Here is a 19245-nt window from a genome sequence, read left to right on the forward strand (position 1 = left end):
ATGGCCTTAGCTGTAAAACCGTTAAATGAATAAATAAATAAATGATAAATAATAATCATAAGGAGAAAAAAAACTTTTATATTGTCATAAGGTCTCAGGTTTACAAGAGCAGTAACCTTGAATATAACAGAAGATAGCAAGATACTGTACTTCCTTTGTGTGTGTGTGTGTGTGTGTGTGTGTGTGTGTGTGTGTGTGTGTGTGTGTGTGTGTGTGTGTGTGTGTGTGTGTGTGTGTGTGTTTATGTTCACTACACACCACTGCTCTTATTGCGTGTATATGAAAAGTGTAGAAATGAAGTTCGCAGAATCAGGCGAGCAGTTACCATATAAAACAGCAGAATAATGTCCTTCCTTTGTGTTCATTTGTGTTGACTAAACGCCACTATACCAACAAAAATGAAGGCACCAAGATAGTAATCTTGAAAATAACAAAAAAAAAAAAAAAAATAGTAAGATAATGACCTTCTTTTGTGTTCCTTTATGTTTACTATACGCCACATTTATCGTATTGGATTTATGTAAAAGAAAAAAATTAAGTCGGAAATGCAGGTATTGAGATTATCAGTAACCGTGAAAGTAACAGAAAATAATATAATCCCCTTCCTTTGTGTTCCTTTGTGTTTACTGTACTCCACGTTTACCCTCTCCTCTCCGTCTCCAAAACTTACGTAGGAAATGAAGGTCACTGGTATTATTCTTCGTAGTGTAAGTATTTTCTCCTCCTTATCTCAATATTTATCCCTTTGGTTGTACTTTCACCTTCCTATGACTTGAATTCCTTTAAGAGGGAGGTTTCAAGACACTTATCCTTCAGTTTTTGACTACCGCTTTGGACCTTTTCTGGGACTGGCATCTCGGTGGGTTTTTTTTTATTTTTATTGGATTTTTGTTACCCTTGGCCAGTGTCCCTCCTACATAAAAAAAAGGAAAAAATATCAGACACGCGTTTTTGGGATCAGGCGTGGCTTAGGGGAAGTGTAAACCCGGATCTCTGTCTTGTGTTTTCTTGTAGTGAAGTTAGTTGTGAAGTTTGTTTTCTCTTAGTTTCTTTTTTTCTTTTTTCTTTTCTTTTTCTCGTTTTTTTCTCTTTTTTCTTTTCGTTTCTTTTTACTATTCTATTTTTTTTTTCGTCTCATGCAGTTGTTTCCATCTTTTATCCTCGCATCGTACACCTTTCTTCTTTTTCTTTGTACTTATCTCTTTCTCTTCTCTTCCTCATTCTTGTCCTCTTTTTCTCCTGCAGGTTTTATTTGTTTTCATTCTTTCTCCTTCCGTTTCCTTTGTTTTATTCCTCACCTTTTCTTTCATAAATATTTGCCTTTTCCCCTTTTACTACTTTCCTTTTTCCCTTTTTTCCTTTCGGTTTTTCTTTTTATCTTTTTTTCCTTTCGTTGACTCATTTTTCCTATTTCTTCTCTTTTTTCTTTTGTTTTTTTCCTTAGTCTCTTTTCTAGTTTTCAAGATTTACCTTTTTCCCCTTTCTTTTTTTCCTTTTCTTTTTTTTCTTGTCGGTTCTTTTTAACACTTTTTTCCCCCGTGCGTAGACTTTCATATTTCTTAGTTCTTTTCCTCTTTTTCCTTTTGCATTCTTTTCCTTAACCTCTTCATTATTATTATTATTATTATTATTTTTTTTTTTTTTTACATTTTACATCCATTTACCTTCCAACTTTTTTCTTTTCTTTTTTTACTTCATAATCTTCAGTTTGAAATTCTCCGCGTCGCCTGGCGTGAGTGTCCTTGCAGCTTCATTAGTTCATGTTTTCTTGTCACAGTTTAAGGTCACAGCTGCTCAGAATCATGACTCGTATATTCGCTGTTCCTTGTTTTTCTTATGCTAATCATATTAAAGTTGAATTCTTTTTATTTGCTTTAATATTTGTTTTTGAGAATACTTATCGTTTTGTTTAAGCAGTTTATATTAGATACAAACTTTCTCTCATAAATAATTAGTAATACCACATTTTAAATAAGAGTAATGTGCGTAGTATCTGGAAATTAACAGTTATTATGTATCATCATAGTTGTAAATTCGTATTTTAATTTATTTCATGTATTCATCGCCATCTTAATATCTCAGTATCCCTCTTCTTGCTTTCCTTTCCTTTCATCTCCCTCACGTCCCTCTTTTTAAGGCCATCAGGTTTCCATCCTTCATTTCCTTTCCTTCTTCCCTTCAGTAATACGTCTTTGCGCCATGAACCATAATTTTCTTTGCCCTTTCCTCCGCCTCCATATTTTTTGCTCCCTCGTGTCCTTCACCTTCCCTTGAGTCCGGTTTGGTATTCCTCCCTTCACGTCACTCCCCGCTGCCGTGCCTCCGCTGGCCCTTACCTGTGTTAATTAATAAGGTCACGTGTGTTACAGCTGCCAGAGACACACCTGTGGCTCTCTAATTAATTACCTGCAAGTGAAGGTACGCGTAATGGAAGATCTTGGTGTGGTTTTATTTTTGCTTGGTTTGTTTTCTGTAGATTTCCTTCTTCGTCTTGTGTGGTGTTTGGTTTCGTTTCTGAAGATTGTTTTCAAGTTTTTTTTTTGTTAAGTATTCATGTAATTTGTTGTTTGTTACCCTCCTTCGTCTTGTACAGTGTCTGGTTTCGTTTGTAGGGATTTTTTGAATAATCGATTTTTTTTTTTAATGTCTTATATATTCAGCATAACTTTATTTCTTTTTTATTATTGTGTCTACGGCGCCTCGTAAAATGTCCTAAACTGTATATTACAATCGCAGACCAACTTCATCGTCCAGTAATTCTTAAAGACACATCCTCCAACCTAGCTTAACTTAACCTAACCTAACCTAACCTAACCTAATCGTTGACCAGCTTCATTCTCCGATAATTCTTAATGATACATCCCTCAAGCTGACCTGACCTAATCTAAGCTAGCGTGCTATTCTGCTTAGAGCTAATATTCAGTAATTATATAGCAGCGGAGAATAAAACTTTAAAAAAATAAATAAATAATGGGGAACCTAGAAGATCAGTACTAAATCATGCCCTCCTACGAATAACTATTGTTTATGAAGAAGTATCCTTAAAATATATGCTGGGAATGTTGTCTGTCTTTGTTCTAGTTTTCTCTTTCTCTCTGTCTCTCTGTCTCCCTATACTTCAGTCACCACCACCACTACCACCACCTCCACCACCACCACCACCATTAGCCTCTACAGCTCCCGGCAGGACAAGGCTCTCCCCAGACCTTTTCCACTCCTTTCTGTCAGGCGCCCGTCACTTCCAGCCCACTCCAGCAAAACTCACCTCATTCCTCCAACTAATTATCTGTCTGCCCTGCCTTCTCTCCCCGTCTCCAGCCTGTCATTCCCTAAACCCCGCTCCTCGGAACACATAAATATTTCAGTGATAGATTACCCACAGGCTTGATAGAAAAGATACAATTCCTTCATTGTTAAGGGTCTTTATTTTGTTTTCTTCCTTAATCTCATTTCTTCCATTTTTTCCTTGGTATTCTGTCATTCTATCTTAAAAATTTTTTTCTTGTCTTCTTTCCACTTCTACGTTCATCCTTCTGCCTTCTTTCTTCCTCCTTCTCTTTCCGTGACATATTCCACCTACATTAACCCTTCCACTGCGACGCGAAGCAATTAGCAGCAGCAGAAGTAATGCGTGAAGTCTTTTAACCATCTACAAGAAAGTTAGCGATGAAAAAGAATACATTTTGCAATTTCCTCCCAGTTCAACTATTGGATGTGGCTGTGGAACAAGTAAAGATGCCTCGGAGTGATTGGTAATTAGGGCAAGGTGTACCAGGTGGAAGGAAAGAGAGTTTATTTTGTCATTCATATCCCAGAACACACATGTGATTACTTCTTATTATTTTTCTTCCTTATTTTCCGCTTTTTTTTTTTTCTATATTGTTATTCCATTTGTACTTTGGCTACATGGAATAGATGGGCAGTAGACATAGATTTTGTACTTTTCTCTCCTTTTTTTTTTTCTCTCTCTTTAATTTGTACCACTATTTCATTTTAATTTTTCCGTCCTTGAGTAGAAAATAAACAGCTGTCAGATTATTGTTATCACTACTTATAGGTATCACTGTTTTTTTTTTTTTTTTTATCTTTTCCATGTCTTTTTTTCCCTTCCACTTCTACCCATATTATGTCACGTTTTACGCTTCCAGGTAATGGCGATGGGGGGCGAGGCAGTGTGCAGTGTGTGTGAGTGCTTTTTCCTCCCCTCAGCTGCACGGGAGGCAGTCACGCATCGACGGGTTACGAACGCGGATCACACATTGAGACCATTAAGGCAACCGCTCAGCCATTCCGGTCCCCCTTTGTGTGCTGTTTTGTTGCTGTGTGTGTTATCTTTCTTTGTTCTGGTTCTTCCTTTCGCTGTTTGTCTGTCTGTCTGTCTGTCTGTCTGGTTTTGATGTTTTCTCTGTTTCTCTCTCTCTCTCTCTCTGTAGCTTTCTCTGTCTGTTTGTCTGTCTGTTTTTTTTTATTGGAGTATTTCTCTCTCTCTCTCTCTCTCTCTCTCTCTCTCTCTCTCTCTCTCTCTCTCTCTCTCTCTCTCTCTCTCTCTCTCTCTCTCTCTCTCTCTCTCTCTCTCTCTCTCTCTCTCTCGCTTTCGATCTGTGAGTAAAAAAATGATGTCACGGTTGAGTTCAATGATTTATGGTAATTTGATCTCACCTGGCTGTGATGTAATTAATTGAGTTTTCATATGGACAGGTACATAGAGATCAGGTCAAATATACCTTTATTATCGCGTCTGTGAGAGAGAGGTTAGGGCAGATTTATTGCTATACGCGGGTGAATGTAGGACGCGCGCTCGCACACACACACACACACACACACACACACATACACACACGGCTTTGTGACTCAGGTGTTCGTTCAGGTGTGGTCACGTGCTAATTACTATTAGCCACAGGTGACCTCACACAGACCATGCTGACCGAGATGTGTGCTTCCGTGTGTTGTTTTCTTATCTCTTATCTTGCTGCGATCTCCATTTGGTCTTTTGATGGTTTGGTTGGTGACCTGAGTGAAAAATATTATCCAGTTTGTAGGATTATAGGCGAAAATGTGTGTTTTGATTATGTCTTTGGTTCCCTCAGTAAAGAAATGTTATCTGGTTTTGCAAGGCTGTTGATAATGTTTTATTTATTTTATTTTATTTTTTATCATGGTGTTTTAGAACCTGTGCATACTTGGTAGTTACTTGCCCTTTTGTGTGTGTGTGTGTGTGTGTGTGTCTGTGTGTGTGTGTGTGTGTGTGTGTGTGTGTGTGTGTGTGTGTGTGTGTGTGTGTGTGTGTGTGTGTGTGTGTGTGTGTGTGTGTGTTTCCCGAAAGTGCTGAATTTTAAGTGCGTATGAAGTGTATTCTGTTTGAAGACAAAATACCTACTTTACATAAAAAAAAAAAAAAGATTCATATTCTAAAATCCTAGGAACAAATATTAGTGACACAAACACACACACACACACACACACACAAAAAAAGAAAAAAAACGTCACTTCCGCATCGCTCCGTGGCAAGAGAGAGAGAGAGAGAGAGAGAGAGAGAGAGAGAGAGAGAGAGAGAGAGAGAGAGAGAGAGAGAGAGAGAGAGAGAGAGACTGCAATACACAGAGTGCGTGGCCAGGTAAACACAGGTATCACAGCCTCACACCTCACCTGTAATCAATTACTATTTTAGCCTCACCTCACCAAGCCTCACCAATTCTCCCTCTCAGCCTCTCCAGTCTCTTCACAGCACCCATTTCCCATCACCACCATCACCACTGCCATCACCACACCTGTATTGTCTAATGAAGCACCTCTTTCCCTGTGCTGGTCTTGCTGATTGGGGGAGTAAAGGAACACTAAGGAACATAAAGGAAGAACTTGCAGGAAATATGATGATCCTTATAACTGTGGGCCGTATACTAAAACGCATTTCTCTCTCACCATGACTATTTTCAAAGGCCACAAAGATGATCACTCGAATTCTCAGTAGTGTTCCTCCTGTTGATAATGTAGAAAGTTTGTTAACCTGTCACTAGGAACCGTAAAAACACCCTCAAAAAACAGTAACTTCAAGACAAGTGTTTTCAAAGCCAATAGAGATGATTAGCCGGGGGTCCCAAAAGTGTTTCTCCTGTTAATAATGCAGAAATCTCGTTAATCTGCCATTAAAACCTTGAATACAACCTTAAAAACAATAAACTCAACTAGAGCCTTTTGAATATTATGGAGATGCGGCGCAGAAGTGTTTCAGAGGGCAGAGTGCGTTGTTAGAAGTGCGTATGTACAGCATCCAGATTTCGTGATTAATTTCATACGTGTTGGCTTGTGTTCGTGACTAGTGGCTTTGCGGTGCCGCGGTTGGGTAGTGGGTGGGGAGGGCCAAGGGTGGTGGTGGTGTGGGTGGGTGGGTGCAGTCCGGTATGGGTACAATTGCGTCTCTAGTCCTAAATGTCTAGACAGGAGTGGCGGTAATGGTGAGATACAACAGGCCTCACTCGGACAGGTGTAAGGCGCTGTGCTAGTGTCGCCTGGGGAGCTGTGAAGGCGAATTTGTGTATCGGGTGTGGGTGTGACGGGCGCGGTGGGTGTGGTAGGTGCGGTGGCGGCGGTGGCGGCGGCATGTGGTGCGCGTGGCGGTGGTGGTGGCGGTGGTGGTGGTGGCGGCCGTGGAGGAGCGTGTGGCTTAGTTTGTTCGCTCAGCGGGTCGAGGACGGAGCGTGGTCCGTGTTGCCGCCTCCCTTTCTGTGAGTGACTCTCCTTGGCCGACTCGTCCCCACACGACGCCCCGACTCTCCCTGTCACCAGTGCTTATTCTCGCCTCTGCCCGAGGAAGGCTCGCGCTGTGTAACCCCCCCACCAGCAGGATCTCGCCAGGGACACTCCAGGGTGTGACAATCCCCGTCCATCGCCCCAGTGGATGTGGGTCACCGTCCCAAGGTCGTGGCACGCTTCGCCAGACCCAGCCCCGGGCCAGCCGCTATTTATCGTCTTTGCTTTTTGTCACAGCGAGGACTCCCAGCAGTCCAGCCGCCCTTCCCTCCTGGACCAGTGAGTGTTGGCCGGGAGTCGCGAGGCACCCTGACCCAGCAGTTCAATTACTCCACTGGCACTCCTCCAGCGGCCCTCTGGCTCTCCCTCCTGGCCGTGGCGGCGGTGGTGGTGGTGGTGGTGGTGGTGCTTGGTGATTTTTCCGTCCCCTGCGACCTTCACGTCCCGAGACACACCTGCGGCGAGGCGCCTTGAGAAGACCACCCAAGGGACTAAATGCAAGGTGATGACGCCGTGCTGCGTCTCCAAGCGCCGCTCAGAGTGTTCTGCCTCGTGAGGGACGACTGGTGAGTGGCGGCGGTCAAGGGGCACCGCGACCGTGACCTTCCTGGCGGCGCCTCGCGAGGCCACACATGACACTACCAGATGTAGGTTGACTACCTCGAGCACTTCCGTGTAGTCGCCTCTGCTCTTCGCCTTCTTCTTCCCTGATGTCCCTCTGCTGCCGCCCCGCCGAGGCACATAGCAGCAGCAGCAGCAGCAGCAGCAGCGTGAGGCAGCGCGAAGCATGAGTGTCGCCACAACACGCACTCAAGTCACTGCTCCGCGTCGCCGTCTACGCCCTCTGCCCTCCTAGACGCCGCTGCTTCGACATCTGGCCTCTTAACGCACTCCTCCTCTTCCTCTTTCTCCTCCTTTCTTTCTTTTCACTTTTCTTCGCCCCTCTGCTCCTCTCCCCTCTCCCCACTCCCTACACGCGGCCACACCAGGCTAACCTCCTCGCTGAATATTTAACAGTGTCGCTTCTCTCCTCTCCTCTCCTCATTTCTCTCCGCCTCGTTGTTTCTGAGTTTTTAAAATCTTGACTCTCCGTCCCGCTACGCACCTCGCTGCAGTCCCTTCCCTGCCCTGCTCCTCTACCACCTGCCTCTCTGCTCGCCATCAATCGCCGCAGTCAAAGTTCCGCCACCATGAGCCGAACAGTGAGGCCGTTCAACCGCTGCAAGAGTGCCACCTTCCAGATTGACGGCGCTACGTACACAATAGGTGAGTGCTCGGGGTGCTGGTGGGGAGGGTGGTTGCCAGGGGGGGGTGGGATGTCAGGAGCAGGCAGTGTGGTTTTCTCATTAGTGTCAGCAGGCCAGCAGGCAGCAACAGGCAGATGTCAGGACAGGTGTGGGTATTTTGGGAGAATCCTGCCTCACCTGCTTGAATATGCATTGTTGTTTACATTGTTTGCATGCACTTGCCTGCCTCTCCGGGGCGTGGGCGGTGAAAGAGAGGCAGGGCGTGGCGGGATCTGATTGCGTGGGCTGCCTTTCTGTATCTTGAAGGGGAATACGTAATCCTTTTTCTGCTAAGTCATCACCATAAACATAAAAATCTGTAACTTGTGTGGGCTGTTTTTTTGTTTTTTTCATGCGTAATCTAATTTGAAAACCTATAAATTTTTAGTCACATCCTTGTTCTTCAGTCTCCTAAATAGTTATGCAGACTAGAGAAGACTCAGCTTACGCACCATTCTTTATCTATGTGTGTGCAAATGAGTCTTCACAGTAATCTTCATTTTAAACTATAACCTTAAGAACGAAAGGGTTAAGAGATTTTTTTATATATTTTTTTTTATTTCAGGAGATTTTATTTTATATGTTTTGTTTAAGGGAAGCGAATACAGATGGGTGCGTGAAGGTTTGAGGCAAAGGGTTGTGATGTGTCTGGCTTCCCGCTCTGCAGTCTGTCTTGTTCCACTGAGGGATTTATGGCACTCAACTCCATTTAACTTTATCCGAACGTTTCAGGAATCGGTCCGTTTAGGAATGTCTTTGAAATCGAGCTATCGGTCCTTTTTTGGGAATTTTTTTTTTTCATATTTTATTTATTTATTTATTTATTTATTTTTAGGCATTGGTTCATTGCTACGTTACTAATTACGATTTTTGTCAGTATAATTTGAAGTGATGTTTTTTATTACGCATTTTGTCTTATTCCTACCTTTACCTTTTCTCACCTTCTCACTTTCTGCAGTTTACTTTAATACATTTCTACTTTTTTTTTTTTTCTATAAGTATATGGTTTTATTTTCTGTGATTAGTTTCTGAGTAACTTCATGCACTCATTTCATGGCAAATATATTCAGCTGTTTATTATTGCCTCTGATCTCGAGTGTCTTTTGTTAACATACGAATATTTATACTTTGTTATGTCAGAGAGAGAGAGAGAGAGAGAGAGAGAGAGAGAGAGAGAGAGAGAGAGAGAGAGAGACGAGGAAAACAACGAGAAAGACGACAAAGACAAAGAGAGAGAAAACAAGACCTCCCCCCCTCACACACACACACACACACACACACACACACACACACACACACACACACACACACACACACACACAGATAACATGCTACGTACAAAGCCTTACAAAAATACGCCAATTAGGATGTCCCGTAGAGAAGGAAATATTGTCATGGTGGGCAGCATCGTCTCTACAAAGGGGAGGAAAGCAAGGTACTGATGTGGCTCCTTCTAGACCGTCCTTTAGTGATCTCTCTCTGGGAAGAAAACGGAGAGACATTAATCCAAGCCTTTACATGAATTTATACTCTGGTTTCCTGAGAGAGAGAGAGAGAGAGAGAGAGAGAGAGAGAGAGAGAGAGAGAGAGAGAGAGAGAGAGAGAGAGAGAGAGAGAGAGAGAGAGAGAGTATAAAGCCGTCACTTCTCCTCACAATCACTTCAAGCACGCCGTTTCTCTTCCTCCATTTCTCTCTTCGCCACCTGTACCTCTTCTTCATCTCCTCCTCCTCTTCCTCTTCTTCCTCCATCTTTTGCTCATCTTTTCTTCATTCCTTCCTTGCACATCTTCACTTAACATTCGTATCTAACACTCATTTTTTTCCATATCCTCTTCATCACCATGTTGAATTGCTATAGAAGTGTAGACACCTTAACTACTAACAAAAAATCCAATATCAGAATAATGCGTACGGAAAAAAAGGTGAATTATTGGAAAGAAAACAGATATGGAACTGCAAGCGAAAGGAAATGCAGAGAGATAGACGTGGAAAATGGCATAATATTGCTGGAATACCTTTGAGAGAGAGAGAGAGAGAGAGAGAGAGAGAGAGAGAGAGAGAGAGAGAGAGAGAGAGAGAGAGAGAGAGAGAGAGAGAGAGAGAGACGTAAACTGTGATAGAAAACGAGTTCAAATATCTGAAATACTAACACAAAAACTCATCAGAATAATAACACAGAAAAAAAAAAGAGACTGAATAACTGAACAACAAACTCGTAGAAAAGGAAAACCGAGAGGAATAGACTTCACTTGCGTAGAAAGCGGCTAAAACTTTCTGGAATGCTGACGTGTACTGAGAAACTGAAAATACGTTAGTGATGTGTTGTAAGGATGTTGAGTGTCAGGGTAATACATTCATTGCAGTACTGGGAGGAGGGAAAAGATAGAGGAATGGAGGTTGCTAGAGAATATCGATTAGTAGAATATTGGAAGAAGAAAATAAGTGACGATTGTTGCAGAATGTTACTTAGTGTTATGGAATGTAAGCTGAATTTGTGATGAATACTGGGATTATATAGAAGATGGATGATTTGATATCTTACTGGGATACCGGATGGAGAAAAAAAAAATGTGACGATTACTACAAAATATAAATTAAGTGTTATGAAATGTAATATCTGACATGCAGAATCTGAAACTGAGGTAAAATATTGGAATTGTATAGATGATGAATGATTTGATAACTTAGATGATAACTTGGTACAACACTGGATATATAAAAAAAATGAAGGTTATTACGGAATACAATTTGATGTTATAGAATGTCATATCTAACCTACAGGAACAGAAACTATTGGAATACTGAACTTTTATTGAAGGTAAGTGACTTGTAACCGAGACACTGAATTGCAAGAAGGAAAGATAAGGATAAGGATAGGATAAGGATAAGGATAGGAAGGATAAGGAATAGAAAATGTAAAATAGCTTAAGAGAATGAAGTGATGCATACCTGGAATTGTTGCAGATGGGAAGTAGAAATATTTTGAATTATGTAATAAGAATAATTTGAGTGAGTAATTATATAGAAGTTGAATCACTTAATAACCGAGACACTGAATTACGAGAAAAGAAGATACAGACTAATAAATGTAAAATAATAAACAAAAACGTAATTATATCTGGAAGAATTGTAAGTAGAAATAAGACATGCCATTTTTTGATTCATCCAATAAGAAAGTAAACACAGACATTTATATACGGGAAAGGAAAAGTAGAGCAACAAAGCTAAATTAACACGAAAATATTGCGAATGTAGAAATGTTAAAATGACGTAGGAATAAAAGATGAATGACTGGATAAGAGATAGAGAGAGAGAGAGAGAGAGAGAGAGAGAGAGAGAGAGAGAGAGAGAGAGAGAGAGAGAGAGAGAGAGAGAGAGAGAGAGAGAGAGAGATTACGTATATGCAGGTAAAACATGTAAGGTGTAATCTCTTTGTTGTTAGATTAATGCAATACAGTAGAAAGAAAAGTTTAATAACCACCATGTAACTACAGGGAAAAGAGGAAAAAAAGAGGGAAATAAGGAAAATAGCAGTGAATATTAAATGAAACGTTAACATATAGAAGCTGGAAATGTTGTGGTGTTTCTAGTAATTTCATTGACCTACAAACTATATCCTCTCTCTCTCTCTCTCTCTCTCTCTCTCTCTCTCTCTCTCTCTCTCTCGTTGCGCTGCTTTTGTGTTGCGTTGAGTTAACTTGCGTTGTCTTGCGTTGTGTTGTGTTGACGCGATACGTTGTGTTGCGTTGTGCTGCGTTATATTAAGTTGTGTTGTATTGCGTTGTGTTGTGTTGTTTTGTATTGCGTTGTGTTGCGTTGCGTGAGTTGCTTTGGGTTGAGTTGACTTACGTTGTGCTGTGTTGTTCCCTTTAGTTGTGTTGTGTTGTGTTGTGTTGTGTTGTGTTGTGTTGTGTTGTGTTGTGTTGCGTTGCGTTGCTTTGCTTATGAGACTCTTCTGTTTCTTCACTATTTGTATTTTCTTTGTATTTGTTTTTGTTTTTTTCTTTCCCTTTCTCTCGCCTGCCAAGAATTATAGATTATTCTCTTACTTCAATTTTTGTGATATCTAAATGTTCCAATTAAATTTTCCTTCTCTTATTTCTCATCAACTTCATTACTTGTGACGTCAGAATATTCCAATTATATTTCCTCCTTCCTCCCACACTCACCATTTCAAATCATTGCCAGTAGGAAAGTTAACTCACATTACGAAACTTTCTGGGGATTACTTACATTCAGATTCAGTGCAAATTATCATGGAATATCGTGGAATAGAAGTGAATGACAGGGGCACCGAGATACAGGAAGGAAAGTGGAAAATGAGCCATAGATTAATATAGAAAGGCAGTAAGTGTAAATGAAATGCTTAGACCTTTATTCTGTATACTTTTGAAATAACGTAACTGTATAATGAAAGGTGGAGGAGTGGATAATGACGAACGCTGAAGGGCAAAATGGAACGATAACAGAAAATAGACACGCGTTAAGCTCGTAATACCAAACTTCCTGAGATTATTTATGTTGAGAATCAGTGAATGTTGTTATGAAGTGCCATGAGATAGAAGGCAACTTGAATGATGAGATAGAAGAGGCATTGAGACACAGGAAGGAAAGTAGATGGAAATAAGCAAACATGAATGGAGTGAGTTTAACCCTTTCATTGCGATACGTAACAGTTAATAGCACATAAAATAATGTATTGAATCTTTATAAGCATCTACAAGGAAGTAAGGGAGTGAAAAGAATATATTTTGCATTTTTTTTCCATTTTAAAGATTGGAGGTGGCTGTAGAACAAGTAAAGATAACCTAGTTTGATTAGTAATTAAGAAAAAATATACCAAATAGCATTCAACGGATTAATTAATGAAATATTTCCACCTAAGGACTTTATATGCTTTAAAATAATGTAGATTTATGATATGAGGTGAAGATCGATATAATGAGAGACTGAAATGCAAGGAGGAAATATAATAGAAGGGAATATGCGTCAGGTTAAGATTCCCCCATGTTGCATCTCGAGCACCAGCAGGCAGGAAACTTGAGTAAATTTGACGCCTGAGGTACAGTCACTGCCGAAAGTTTCCTCACGTGCCGTTTTCTTTTCCATTAATTTCATCGTGTCGTCTCCGCCTAAGTTCCCCGATGAGCTGCCTGTCACCTTACAACGCAGTGAAAGGTTCCAAGGAGATCAGGGGACGTAAGACTGAAGGAAGACTGAAGGAACATGCTAAGTACAGTGGAAGTGAGAGCGTCAGTTTAAAAGACTTTTGGCCGCGACTGTACGAGAGTAAGTTAGCATAGAAAAGAGAGGTACTAGAAGGAGCTTTTTAGTGTGCTTTAAAATGCTCGTAGAAGAAAGGAGGAATGGAAACTTATATAAACTACGAAAGAAAAGGAAATACACACGAGAACTCACAGATAAAAAAAAAGAATAAATAAAAATAAAAGAATAATCATTTAAACTTCCGTACTTACGCTGCGGAAATGCTAGAAAAGAGAAACAAGAATAGAAATAAAAGTAAACTGTTAAAAAAAGGAAATTGTGCTTTTACTTACACAGAAATCGGTTAAATTTTTACGATACAAATGAAAACTCACGTGACACAATAACAAACAAAACAAAGAGAAAAAAAATAAATTCATAGGATACAAATCAAAACTTCATTCATGAAATAACAATAACAAACAAAACATAGGAAAAAAAAAGATGATTAATACGAAACAAAAGCAAAACTTCAATGACGCAATAACAACGACAAACAAAAGAAAAAAAGTACAAAAAAAAAGAAGTTTAGTGTACACAATTCAATACAACGCTCATTAACATAATAACAATAACAAGCAAAATAAACACAAACAAAGGCGCTGAGTGGAGCCAACAAGCGCTTCTCGTGTGATGCAAACCCGGACATGGCGTACATAGTGCATTAAGCGCGACACGCCAGGTGAATGGATGCTTACCCGGGAAAACTTGTGTGGATGAGCCGAGATGAAAGGCCGAGGGATGGAGGTCAGCGAGAGAGAGAGAGAGAGAGAGAGAGAGAGAGAGAGAGAGAGAGAGAGAGAGAGAGAGAGAGAGAGAGAGAGAGAGAGAGAGATTGCATGTCACAGTGTGGGATGAAAAAGTATGATGCTGATGATCGAAAGAGAGAGAGAGAGAGAGAGAGAGAGAGAGAGAGAGAGAGAGAGAGAGAGAGAGAGAGAGAGAGAGAGAGAGAGAGAGAGAGAGAGATGCTTGGAAGAATGAATAGGAGGTAATCTACAGACTGAGAAAAAAAAAACGTTAATAAGTTGGAAAATACACACACACACACACACACACACACACACACACACACACACACACACACACACACACACACACACACACACACACACACACACACACACACACACACACAGGTGAATAAGCAAAAATGTTATAAAGTAAAATATGAACCATCACGTGTTGGCTCAGACCTTTTATGTTGGAAAAAATATTGTGAAAGGAATCATTCGCCCACAAAAAAAAAAGGCCACATTTTTTTTTTTTTTTTTTTTTTTAAGTGTCATGTATTTTCAAGTGTCAGGATTCCTAGTGACAGACTGAACTTTAACATTTTATTTATTTATTTATTTTTTCTCATCAAGTATTTTCTAAACTTAATTAATTTAGATACTTATGAATTCTCTCTTTCTTTTTTTTATTATTTATTTATTCATTTATTTATTCATTCGCTATTAATTTTTTGTTGTCCGTCTGCCTGATTTTTCGCAGTGTAATTTTATAGTTAGGTAATTTTATAGTTTTTTTTTATATGCTTATTTATTTATTTATTTATTTTCATGTAGCGTTCCATGTGAATTCTTTTCACGCAAACAGTTAGTCAATCAATCAGTCAGTCAGTCTAATTATCCATCTGTCTGACTATTTATCTATCTACCTTCCTATCTATCTATATATCTGTCTATCCGTCTGTCTGTCTGTCTGTCTGTCTGTCTGTCTGTCTGTCTTTATATCTATGTATTTATTTATATATTCATTTTAGTATCAGTAGATCAGTTCTCATCATACCACCACGTTGTCTGTGCACTATGTAATATAATTCCAATCAGTCCATCAGTGCAGTGTTATTTCTCATGTCTGGTCTTTTATCATTACTCTCATCTGGTGCTAAATGAATAGGCTGAGAGGATTAATGGTGTGCTTGGCGTTAATCATAAAAGACTGATTGTCACAACTTGTCGCCGCCTTATGGAGGGAGCTGATGGATGGCCGCCCCTGCCCCGTGCATAATGATACGTACCTCTGTTCTCTCCTCTTTGTTCTCTTCTTGTTATGTTCTGTGTTCTCCTCTCTGTAATTTTCCTGCTCGCTTCTTTGTGTTTCTGTGTATCTTTTTTTTTATTTATTTACTTTTCTTTTTTTTTTTTTTTTGTCAATAATGTGTTCGGTCCAGCTCTTATACTGACATATCTATAACCTAACGAAACCCAATAATTGGCATTTTCTCTTCGATCTTGTATTTTTTTTTTTTTTTGAGGAAAGAAGGATTTATATATATCTTTTTTCGTTCCATAGGCAGTCTCCTTGATAATAATAATAATAAAGAAAATAAAGTTAACTTGAATTATAGCAAAAATGATGATCTCTGTTGATCCAAAATCTAAGAAAAATAAATCCCAAATAAAAAAAAAAGTATCCTTTATCATTTTATTAGTATGTGAATAGTAACTTATGCTTTTGTTATTCATTTAGTTATTATTTATGGTCATACATATTTCCCTTCATTGATATTGATAGCACAATCTGCAGAGTGCTCAGTCACTTGTTTGAATTTTGATAACTTATTCCAGCTTTTTTTTTCTTTTTTTTTTTCGGTTGCTTATTTTGGTAAACATTCAAGTCAATATTTCAGTCACTATTTCAGTCACTTAATCATCAACTTTACTCCCGTATGTCAATCACTTGTACCAATCAGTTGCCAAGTCGTCACCAGTCACTTGCTTCACCGCCGCCACCATTGTCTGCCGCCCGTCAGCAAGGCAGGGCGGTGTGACAATCCGTGGCGGGGCGTGGCTTGTGTTGTGTCACATGTGTTTTTGCTTCCCCAGCCTCACTCCGCGCTCCAAACATAATGCCTGCAGTCTTTCATCTCGTGCTGGCTTACGGGTTAATCTGCCGCCAACAAACACGGCAACTGAATTCTTGTCTTTGAAATAACAGTTGATATTCTTATTTTGACGCATTCTGGTTGTATTTCATGGTTCGCTTGTTTATTTTGCCTTGTTTCTTTAGGAGTGTTTCATTTATCGGTTTGTTTTCTTGTTTGACTAACTTTTATGCACTTTTTTGTTGATTTATTTATTTATTTTTTCTTATTTCACCATGTTTCTTCTTTAACTTTCGGATTCTTAAGTGACAATCAAGTATTATCTTTTTTCTTCAATTTTCACACGTACATCGCAGTTTTCTAAGTGACTTTTATTTCTGTTTATTTTCTTGTTTCACTTCACTTTTACGCCATTGAGTTAATCACCGAAGCAATCATTTTTTTTTCCTGATGTTCCAGACAACAGTCACAATTCTCTTAACTTTTTTTCCTTTTCATTAACTTTCTTTACCGAGTTTAAATTTTCACCCTGCCACTTACGTCATTTATACGCCATTGAATTAATCACAGAAACAATCATTTACTTTCCTGCATCTTCCAGTCTTCCATCCTTAACTTTTTCATTTTCAATATCTTTTTCCTTACTTTTAATTTTCACCCCGCCACTCCTGCTTCGCCTCACTCACACCAAGGACACTTATGAATGGCTGCTCACTCAACACCCTTCTCCCCACTCTCTCCCCTCTCCCCTCTCGACCATCAGGCACGAGGCGAGATAGCGAGAGAGAGAAACGAGCGATAAATAATGACGCAAAGAGGAGGAGAGAATAGAATGTCACAAAGGGAAGTGAGAAAAAGGTCCCGTGGGAAGTCAAGGAAGGGATGGAAGGGTGACAAAGGGTATTAGTACAGGACAGGACGTGAGGGTCAGTGAACGTATGTAAAAAGGTAAGGGCGTGTGTTGTAAAGGGAAGAAACGAGGTGGGGAAGGAAAGGGAAGGGTTGATGTTGTTTTTTTTGTATGTTTTTTTTACGGTGTATAGTGATTTGTGTTTGTTTTTATGGTGTATTTTGTTACTGTTCGTCTTTTGTTTCGTCTTGGTTTTAATGGTCATTGTGTATTGTATTCTTCTTTATCGTTTGTATTCCTTTTATTGTTCATCTTCTTTATCGTTCATTTGTGTTTTGTCTTTCTTTTATGTTCGTGGCGTGTTTAGTTTTCTGTGTTCGTTTTGTTGTTGTTGTTTTTTTCCTTTTCTCGATTTATTTTTGTTTGTCTTGGTTTGATGTTCCTAGTGTTTATAGTTTTATGTATTGTTTTTTTTTTTTACTGTTCATTTTTGTTTGTCTCGTTTTAATATTCATAGCGTATATAGTTGTATGAATGAGTTTTATTTTTTTTTTCTACTCGCTTCACTGTATATTAATTTAACGTTCATATGCCTTTGTATTAATTTAGGTTACCGTTCATTTTTATTTCTCTTCATGTCAATTGATGTTTTATCGTTACCATGACAGCAGTGATCCTTTAAAACACCATAAAGCATAAAAGAAAAAAAAAATCCTGTGGTCAGTGAACGATGTAATCCAGTCTAATCCTTGTGTGTGTGTGTGTGTGTGTGTGTGTGTGTGTGTGTGTGTGTGTGTGTGTGTGTGTGTGTGATGCCTTGTCTGGGCTTGGTGTATAGGTTAGATAGATTATTGTTTATTTCTGTTTACTTATTTATTTATTTTGTTTTGCTTTTATTCTACTGCCGCCGCTAAAGATTACAGTGGCTAGACACCGGATAATGTATTCGGTAAATGTATTAGTTTAATCCTCTTTTTTTCTTGCATGCACTTGTCAAGATTATACACAGCTCTTTTAGTGTTGTGTATCGCTGTCTGTCGCACTGAAAGGGTTTTAACTCTTTCACTGCTATTTGTCACATCTTTCCTTAATTATTAACCACTCGGAGACACCTTTCCTTTTGGTACAGGCACCTCCAAACATCGTATTGGTTAGAAATTGCAAAATCTATTCATTTTATGCTTTTCTTTCTTGTAAATGGTTATAAAGACTCCATTCACTGCTTCTACTGCTGGGAATCGATGCATAGCGGATTGAAAGGGTTTTAAACTGTCACTAGAATTATGAAAAATTCCCGTGAGACTACGCCAATGTCCATCGGATCCTGTTAAGTGTAGGTGAAGCTCGGGATGATGTATAATGTTTGTTAAATTATCGCTAGAATTGTGAAAACACTCATGAAGATTTCAGTTTGTTACAAGTAAGATATAGATGGAGATGACATATAATTCTTGTTAAACACCCATGACCTTCACTGAATAACGGAAAAGAGAAGAAAAAAATATCATGAAAATAGTACAAATCCAATCGCAAGAAAGCAACTACCTATGAAAACAAAATATTAATGACTAAACTACGACTAGAATTATAAAGCCAGCCGTGAACACCCCAGCAACATCGAGAACCTGTTAAAATGGTGGAGAAGAAGATGAAAAAAAAAAAAAAACTAGAGTTGGTAATAAACTGAATTCTTCTCAAACTGTGACTGGAATCATGACAACACGTGAAAAACTCCAGTAACCTCCTCTAGAGCTTGTTAAAAGTAGTGGAGATAAGGCGCTGAAATGTTTAATAGTACTGATTAACGATATTTTCACCTGTCTAAAGATAACGATAAGAATTACCTGTTTGTTTTTATCTATTTTTTTATTTATATATTTTTTGTTTTATTTCGCTTCCATCGGTATAAGTAGTATTATTAAAAGTAGTAGTAGTAGAAGTAGTAGTAGTAGTAGTAATAGTAGTAGTAGTAGTAGTAGTAGTAGTAGTAGTTAGGCGTTACTTGGTGTGTTCTAGGATGGAAGATGAAATAGTGACAATACATAAAAGGGGAGGGGGGGGAAATTAAAGGCGGAGTCCTGAAGAGAAAAAAAGAGAAGGAGGAAGAGAAGGAAAACCCTGAGGAATGTTTTTAATTTTCCTTCATCAGTTCTTCCTGTTCCTCTTAATTTTTTTTTACTTTCTCCCATTAATATTTCCCTTTCTTATCTAATCATTCGTATTTTCATCCAGTAATTTTTTCCATTCTTGTTTTGTCGTTCTTATT

This window comes from Scylla paramamosain, chromosome 26, assembly GCF_035594125.1.
Source record: "Scylla paramamosain isolate STU-SP2022 chromosome 26, ASM3559412v1, whole genome shotgun sequence".
Lineage (NCBI taxonomy): Eukaryota > Metazoa > Arthropoda > Malacostraca > Decapoda > Portunidae > Scylla > Scylla paramamosain.